General features: G+C 50.4%; 1 long non-coding RNA gene across 1 annotated transcript; it reads right to left on the bottom strand.

The window, feature by feature from the left end:
* Window positions 1–1,689: 1,689 nt before the first annotated feature.
* LOC136481949 (uncharacterized) lies at window positions 1,690–7,231 on the bottom strand. The gene is made up of 3 exons (XR_010764914.1): window positions 6,695–7,231; window positions 3,215–3,283; window positions 1,690–1,879 (listed from the first exon to the last, which is right to left on the bottom strand). It is a non-coding gene; the product is annotated as an uncharacterized lncRNA (long non-coding RNA).
* Between the last annotated feature and the right edge of the window lie 916 nt (window positions 7,232–8,147).

Below are 8,147 nucleotides of genomic sequence, written 5' to 3'. Positions count from 1 at the left end.
AAAGAAGCAATAAGATCCATAAGATGCAATAAGATCCAAAACATTCATTAAGTGGGTTTTATTACATAGCATCATCTCCAGTAGCTATACTTGAAGACGTGCGAGAATCGTACTATGCATAATGCCTCATAATACATCTCATAAGGGGTACATCATGGGGTACAACTTACGGAAGCTACTGACATGACTCATGACCACGCAGGGTCATTCTACTCTAACTCGTACACCGCAGCTGGGATACGACTGTTCTCGATCTCGATCTCCTCGTCAGACTTGTGAAGTCGGGACATGTACTTCAAGGCCTCGGCGAGCTCCTCAGTAGGCTTGGCTCCAGGTAGAGTAGGGCAGGCATCTAGGTTAAGGCAAGTCGAGGCTAACTCGAACTCCTCTACCCTAGGCTTCGTCCTGCTGCGAATCTCCTTGGGCAGCTGATCCCACATACTCTTCATCTCCCTGAGGCGCTTCCTGTCAGACTTCTGCCAAGCCTACCATGTCCTCTCACACTTGTCTTGTAGGTACTCGATCTGCCTGAGTGCCTCGATCAGGTGACCCTGGTTGTGAACGGCCTTCTTCCTGAACTCCTCTAGCTCTTGAGTCATGGTCTTGTTCCGAGATTGGATCTTTAACATATCAATCCCCTTGGATCTCTCTCTGTCTCCTCTGCGGTTGAACTCGGCCTTCTTGTCATCCAACTCTCTCTACAACTCCAAGACCTTGCTGTCGAGGTAGCAGTTCCTATTGCCTAGGTCAGCGGCTTTGTCCTGTAAGTCTGCGACCTTGGTTCTGTGGACTTCTTCACGACGGTTGAGCTCGTCCTGTAGCTTGGCAACTGTCTCGAGCAGACTAGCTCGCTCCTGTGCTCCCTGCGAGTCTCGCTCCTGGTACTCCCACAGAAGGGCCTGGTCCTATCGTCTCCTCTACTCCAGCTGGGTCACGTACCTGTCCTGCTCCAGTAGGTGGATAGCTGAGACACGAAGGCATTTGTCCTCCTCGGCGAAGATAACTCTGCCGGCTACTAAGCTCTGCTCACTAGGGGTAAGGCTGAGGTCGAGGGCCTGGGGTAGTAGATGGAACTCTGTCATCTTCAGGTGCTCGTAGTGGTCCCTCATCACTCTATGAAGTGCCTTGTGTGAGATAGCTCGTAGTCCCTCCTCGACTATGTCCTCTATAGTCATCTCGGTGAAAGCTGGGATAGAAGGTAAGATAGTGCTAGCTGGGAACTCGACTGAGGTGACAATCAGTCCTTCGATCCCTCCTTCCTGAGCTGGCTTCCCGGTGCAGGTGACCTTGATAAGCTCGTCGGGGACACCTAACGTGATGAGAACTCGGCAGAGGGTCTGTGAAAAACCCTCGAGCTCACATAGGTCGAAGGTAAGCTTGGCATGGTCCAGAGGTAGCGGTCCTAGAGGCGGCCAGTCGACGTTTGTTGCCATCTGCATGTTTTAAGGAATCAGGTGTTCGCAGGTCAATAATAGATAAGCCTTGCATAAAAGTAAATGCAGGGTCGGTATATAACCGAAAGAAGGGCTGTTCACGTCCTATTCTATCATCCATTCCTAAGGGTTTCGTCCTATGGTCAAGTATGGCTCTGATACCAACAGAAATGACCCCGATTACCACGAAGGGAAATCCACAGAGTCGAAGTGTAATAAGACCGTTGAAGATTATATTACCCAAATTCCAGTCGAATATCACATCCATACAACGTAATATCAGAGTACAAATAGTGCGGAATTACATAATTTATTACATCGCCGCATTGGCGGAATGAAAAAGTAGCATTCATTCAGAACAGCTTGAAGTTAAGATCGCCAAACTCGAGCGTAGGCACGAACCCCTCAACCGTCAAACTCCTCAGTACTATACTCCTCAGCAGAACCTGTGTGCCAAAATTTATCAGTACGATTTGTACTGGCCACTCCCACCCTATGAGCAATGCTTTATGGAAATTGAATGCAAGTTGGATATAATAAAAAAGAAACCTATAAGGCTGGGGTTTCCTATGCAATAGCATATCAAGTATATAATAATAGTTGGTCAAGTTTTAACACCATTCCCACACCCATTCCACCCCATTCCCTTTCCAGAGCCAGGTTTCGATCCTGGGATTGATATACCACCATCTCCACACCGTCACCATACCATAACCATACCATCGCTCAGTCGATAGGCCAACTCCCTCTCGGCACTGTCTCAAGGCCCGTAGCCCCTGGCTACGTCCGACACTCTCTCACAGGGGTGGAAGAGAAGGACTCATCTCACTATCTAGTTTAAGCGAAACCCAGGAAAGGTCCATAGCCGACAAGTCGGCATATGTATCGATCGATCAACCATACACTCTGCAGAGGTTTTACATAACCACAAGATTCGTCTTCCTCGCCGACCATCGTCAACTGGGCTGATTCCGGCCGCTTGCTAGCCTAGGATAATGCCACTCTACCATTCAGCCCTGGTACACCCCAAGTCTAGTCTGGGGTGGCTGAAACTGTGAGTCATGAGCCGGGTCCAAAAAGTCTCCAAGAAGTCTCGGAAGGGTGTGGGGGAAATCCTCCGCGCCCCGTACCTCCTTACACTATCCGGTATCAACCTAGTAGTAGTGGCAATATCCTACCAAGTAGTCTAGCCATCCCGCACAATATAGGGCGAGTGGTTCGTAAGGCTTCCCGGTGAATCTGAGTACTAGTAAGTCCTTAGGGATGACCAAGCCAGAATGTCTCCATCAGGGTTTCCATCTATCGTGCCACCACAGCACCTCCATCCCGGGCTCCTCCCATCACAGGTTCACACCCAGGACCACCTCATATACCATTTACCCACCACAGGTATCCATTCCAGGGGTGCCCAGGTAGCACCCCATGGCAAGACTTGCTCCAGGCTCATCGTATACTCCAACTTGGTCGACACAACCCTCACCCTCCACACACCCAAGTCACACACGCAGCACTCTCCCCATCGTCCAGATAATACTAGTTTTCACCACGCATGTAGTATAAGTGTAGTAGAAGTATAAGTAATGAAATATATAGCAGTAAGCGTGTGTCTAGCCTAATAGCAAGGTATGCAGGGGTAAGGTTGCGTCAAGGTAAAGGCTTTCAAGTAAGAATACTACCATGCAAGTCCTATCATAGTATGATTGTAGCAATAAAGTAAAGCAATAACAGTTCTATATTAGCCATGCGTAATAGGTGCTATGAGATTGGGTGGGATGTGGCACCTTCAGTGTAGTCGTCTCCGTACTCCTCACGGTACTCACGATCCTCATCTGTCTAGTTCTCCTCCGAGTCTGCAAACGATCGCATTATAGTTGCGTTAGCGACGTCTATAGAATAGCACAAAGAAGCAATGAAAATTCAAAAGAGCCAAATGCACTCAAACATGGGTTCATTGCGTAGAGCTCGATTTTAGATGAATTTTGGTCCTGGTTTTGTATTTTTCTGAGGTCGTATGATTTAGTTATGAATTTCCGAAGTTTAATTCTTTTCTAAAAATGGAAAAGAAGGCTGAATTAATCCTGGGCTGACACGTGTCACGCTGTGACTAGTCCACGTGGCATGCTGACGTCAGCATGATGCCAGCATGACATCATCATCTCGGTTCCGAGCTGACAGGTAGGGTCCAGCTGACGTCAGCATGACGTCAGCAAACGTCATCAGTTCTGTCAGGTGGGTCCAGGGGCTCTTGGGTCACTGACATGTGGGTCCAGTCAAAGTCAACGTCAGTCAACGGGTGAGTCAATGGTCACCGGTCTACGGTTTACGATCAGAGTCACTGACATGTGGGGCCTGGGCTGCTGATGTCATCGTGACGTCAGCATGACGTCACCCCGGCTATGTTGGCTTCTGATGTGTGGGTCCAGTGTGACGTCAGCATGACGTCAGCATCTGACATGTGGGTCCAGAGTGTCCGTGCCACTAACATGTGGGCTAGGTCAACGATCAACGTTGACCGGTCAACGGTCAACATGGGCCAGGTCTCAAACGGGCTCTAGTGGGCTCGGGTTGGGCCGGTCTGGGCCGGGCTTTGGCCCGCCATGTGGCATGCTATGGTGCTGCCACGTCACGTCCTTGGGCCTCTACTGGGCTTCGTTTCCAGGCTGTGGGCGTGAGCGTGGCTCACGGTGAACCCATGTTCACGGTCCATGGACCTAAGGCAGGGTCCATGGTGGGCCAAGTCCACCCTTCTCTCCTCTGGCTGGGTCCGTGTACACCGGGTGCAGGGACGGGCGACCGGCGAGGGGAATTCCCCTGTTTCTCCCACGGCTGTGCTCCCGCTGGCGGCGTGCCTCGTCGGTGAGCCTTGGCAGCGGCGCTGGTGCCCAATTAAGGAGGGGAAAAGCTCCCCCACGCGATGGCGACTGCGACGGTGGGGTCAGAGCGGCGGCCAAGGCTCCCTAGGTCTCTGGCCACGACGAACGGCGGCTCGGCGGTGCTCGCCGGTGGTGAGGTCACATAGGCAGGCTCTCCGGTGGCTCGACTGGGTAGATAAGTGCTTCTGCGGGTTCGTGGGTGCACGGCGAAAGCGTCCAGGGCTCAAGGCGGGGCTTCGGGTTCCCTTGTGGCCGGTAGGGGCTCCCCGGCGGTCACGGCGGCATGGTGACGACGGTGAGGCACGCGGGTGCTCCACGGGGCTCCGGTGGGGCGGTCACGGCGTGGTTGCGGGTGTGCGCGTGGGTGCATGTGTATCCCCGAGGCCGGAGATGGCCTTGGCCTACACGCTCACGGGGTGGAGCACCATGGCCTGAGTAGCAAGTCCGGCGGCGAGCAGGGGAAGAACCGGGGGAGCTCACCGTTGGTGTCGGGGAAGATTGGATGGCGATGCCATTGTGGTTCGAGGACGTGTAGCTCCGGAAGCCGTGCAGTGTCGACCCGCGACCGTGATGATGACGACGGTGTCACCCTCGGTTCCGGCGACACCGGCGGCGTCGGGCGCTCCTTCTTCTCCCTCTCCCTTCCTTCTTCCCCTCTTGGCTCTCTCTCTTGGCTCGGGTGTGCAGGGGGGTGGCCGCAAGGCGGCGGTGGGCACGGAAATGCGCTAGGGCAACCGGGGCCGGGGCTCTTATAGCCGAGCGGGGAACGGCGATCCCGGTGATCGGCGGATGGGGGATCGAGGGTGATCGAAGGCGCGTGCTGCATCCAACGGCCGTGAGTGGTTGCGTGGGCGCGGCGCCAAGGGGACAAGGCCATGCCCCGGGCGTGACCCCTTGGCCCGCCCTTGCCAGTGCTGTCGGGGCTCGGTCGGAGAAGGGAATCGGCGTGAGCGGTCGGGGGAGGAAGACGACACTGTGGACGGGGGTGGCTGACATGCGGGGCCCATGTGGCAGCGGCTGCAAGTGAAGCGGGGAGGAGCGCGAGCGTGGGCGACGCGCTGGCTGGCTTGCTGGGCCTGCGTGAGCTCGTGGGCCGGCCTGCTTGCGGCCTCGCGTGGGCCAACAGAGGGGGTGAGGTGAAGGGCTGGGCCGGTCGGTTGCCTGGGCTGGTTTAGCCTTTTCCTTTTTCTCCTCTTTTCTAAGTCTTTTCTATTTCTACTTTTCCATTCTAATTATACCTTGGGTCTTTATGAGTGTATACATGTATAGCCAAGCATGAATACGTTCTAGTGGGGTCCACTAAGGGTCATTAGGGTTTAGGGAGTCCAAAGCCAAGGTTGGCTACCCAAGTTTTGGTTAACCGGTATATATATTCTTGTATGTTAATTGGTTTTTAATTATGGATCTTGATTGATTTTATTGACATCACATAAAATCAAAAAGAGCCAAATCATATGTTGATTACAATGCATATGCTTCCAACACTAACATAGGGTCTACTGGTGCAACTAGGTGGGCTTCCTAGCATGTCCTACGCCAATCATGGGTTTATTCAGAAAATTTTTGATAGTTGGTATTTTTGGTGTTTGCAAATTTTGGGTTGTTACAATACATGTATGTGGACAGGATCTTCGAATAAATTGCATAGAATGCATCTCAAATTAATCAATATATACAAACACATAGTATGGCATGGCTGGTGTTATTTAGGAATAAACATACTGATCAATGTTATTAAGGTTTCTAGTTTACTCCTTATTTGCTGCAAGCAAATTACCGGCTAAAACAATTGTATTTAATGCGATTCTTCGTTTATCAACTCAATATAAGATATCATAAAAATAAGAGCATCATTAGTATTATAGTTAGCTGCATTCAACAGCACAGATGGGGATCTACAAGCAGCAAACATCTAATTGAACTGATGTTAAATTCCCCCAAAATTCTTAGGGAAACCATATGGCAAATTGGCTTAAACACCATTTTTAGGATTTTCCTAACACTCATTGGCTTGAACTGTTGTAGGCATGTATGATGTATCATATATAGCAATTACTTGCCTACTGATGAGCCCAATACTCGAGCATTGCTGCAATGCAACAAATATAAAAAATCTTGTCAGTTCAGTCCTGTCTCACCTTACTAAAGGCCTTTGGAAGAAAGATTTTCTCTGCTTCATGTGGATAGTAAGCAAAACAATCTTCAACACGTTTATAAAAAAAAAACCAATCTTCAACACACTCTTAAAATCAGGTCATGTTTAATAGTTTAAGCAACAAAGCAACCCTCCAGCAAGTACAATCATCATGAATGCATACACTAGAAAAAAATCAATCAATTAGCAAAAGGGATAGAGTGAGCAAGAGAACCTTGATGGCACTACCATACCGTCGTTGCGATTGGGGAGGTCCTCCTGTGCGGCGCGGGCGTGGGCATAGGTGAGGAGCAGTGGGATCCAGTGTCCCAGCATGAATCTGGCCCCTCCTCACCTTGAATCCGGCACCATGGATCCAGCTGGCTGCTCCGGATGAGGAGGCTATACTAACGTCACAACGGACCTCGTGTGTGTCCCAGGACGACACCACGGAGGATGCGCCGCGCCGGATCTCCACCGTCAGGCTTGGCTCCGGCCTCACATGAAGGGGCGGCGGTGCCCGAGGTAGCCACCAGGGAGGGATGGTGAGTGGCAGTGCCCGGGGCCGGCGTCTGCCCATGGTCGAACGCGTGCCGCGCCAGTCATGGGGAGACTGCTCCCGATCTGGAGAAGAGAGGTGGTGAGAGGAAGAGGTGTGGACGTGTGCTGCCAGTTCTGTGGAAGAAGAGAGTTGGGGGCGGCGGCTGTGGTGGAGCTGAGGCGGGTGCGGGTGTGAGAGCGAAGAGGAGTTAGGGTTGTGGATGGCATGCTGCACACGAGCTATGCGAACCATCGATGGTTGGATCCATGGTGAAGGAAACGTTTGGTGCTAGACGGGCCTGCGAAAATTACGTCCGATCTTGAACTCCTGGCCCAAGCTAAAGTTACCGGACGTAATAGCACTTTCATATTTAACTTTTTTCTTTTTTTTATTTTAAGTAAAGTTAATAATGTTCACAATTGCATTTGCAAGATTAACGCGATACTTCAATTTTATGGGTTGCACATAAACTCGACTAGATAAACAATATTGTTTATGATTTTTCGAGGAGTTAGTTTAAGGCTGCTTCTTTGGGTCTGCGCGCCCCCGGTTCAAGCCCTCATTGGCTTTTTTCAGTATATCGGCAATAAACTTTAATAGATAAAAAAGAAACTGCAACAAGTAACATATTGTGATCATAGCCTAGTGATTTGTCTGCTACTTGTGGTCTTCAAGATCCTGCGTTTGAGCCCAGCGTTGGATCTTTTTTATGTTAATATTAATATTAAATTCTACGCATTCGCACCTGCTACTGGTGTTAATCTACGGCAACACCAAGTGTGGCACTGAGATGGTTGGGCCTATGTAAGCGGGGTGTGCGAGCTAGGTGGGGGGCCACTTCTTTTTGGCGACAGATAGATTGACGGTACACCCCTTTTTAGCGACTGATAGTTCAACATTAAATATGATTACCTATAGCGACAGACAATGAATCATTAAATGAGGAATTAGTGACAGATCGTCTGTGAGTTATCTTTAGCGTCAGATCATCCATCGATAAATATAACTTTTAGCGTCAGATGTCTAACGGTGATGCGGCATTGTGGTATAGTGTTTTGTTGGTTAGAAATAGTTTGGGATTCTTAATGCCAAATTGTTTAGGAAGCTATTATAGGAGATTGTTGGAGAAGAACAAAATTTAAGGTTGCTATTTCTTCTGCTAGCTT

Source organism: Miscanthus floridulus, chromosome 9, assembly GCF_019320115.1.
Source record: "Miscanthus floridulus cultivar M001 chromosome 9, ASM1932011v1, whole genome shotgun sequence".
NCBI classification, from domain to species: Eukaryota; Viridiplantae; Streptophyta; class Magnoliopsida; order Poales; family Poaceae; genus Miscanthus; species Miscanthus floridulus.
Note: the sequence above shows the minus strand (reverse complement) of the source record. Positions and strands in the feature narration are given on the sequence as shown.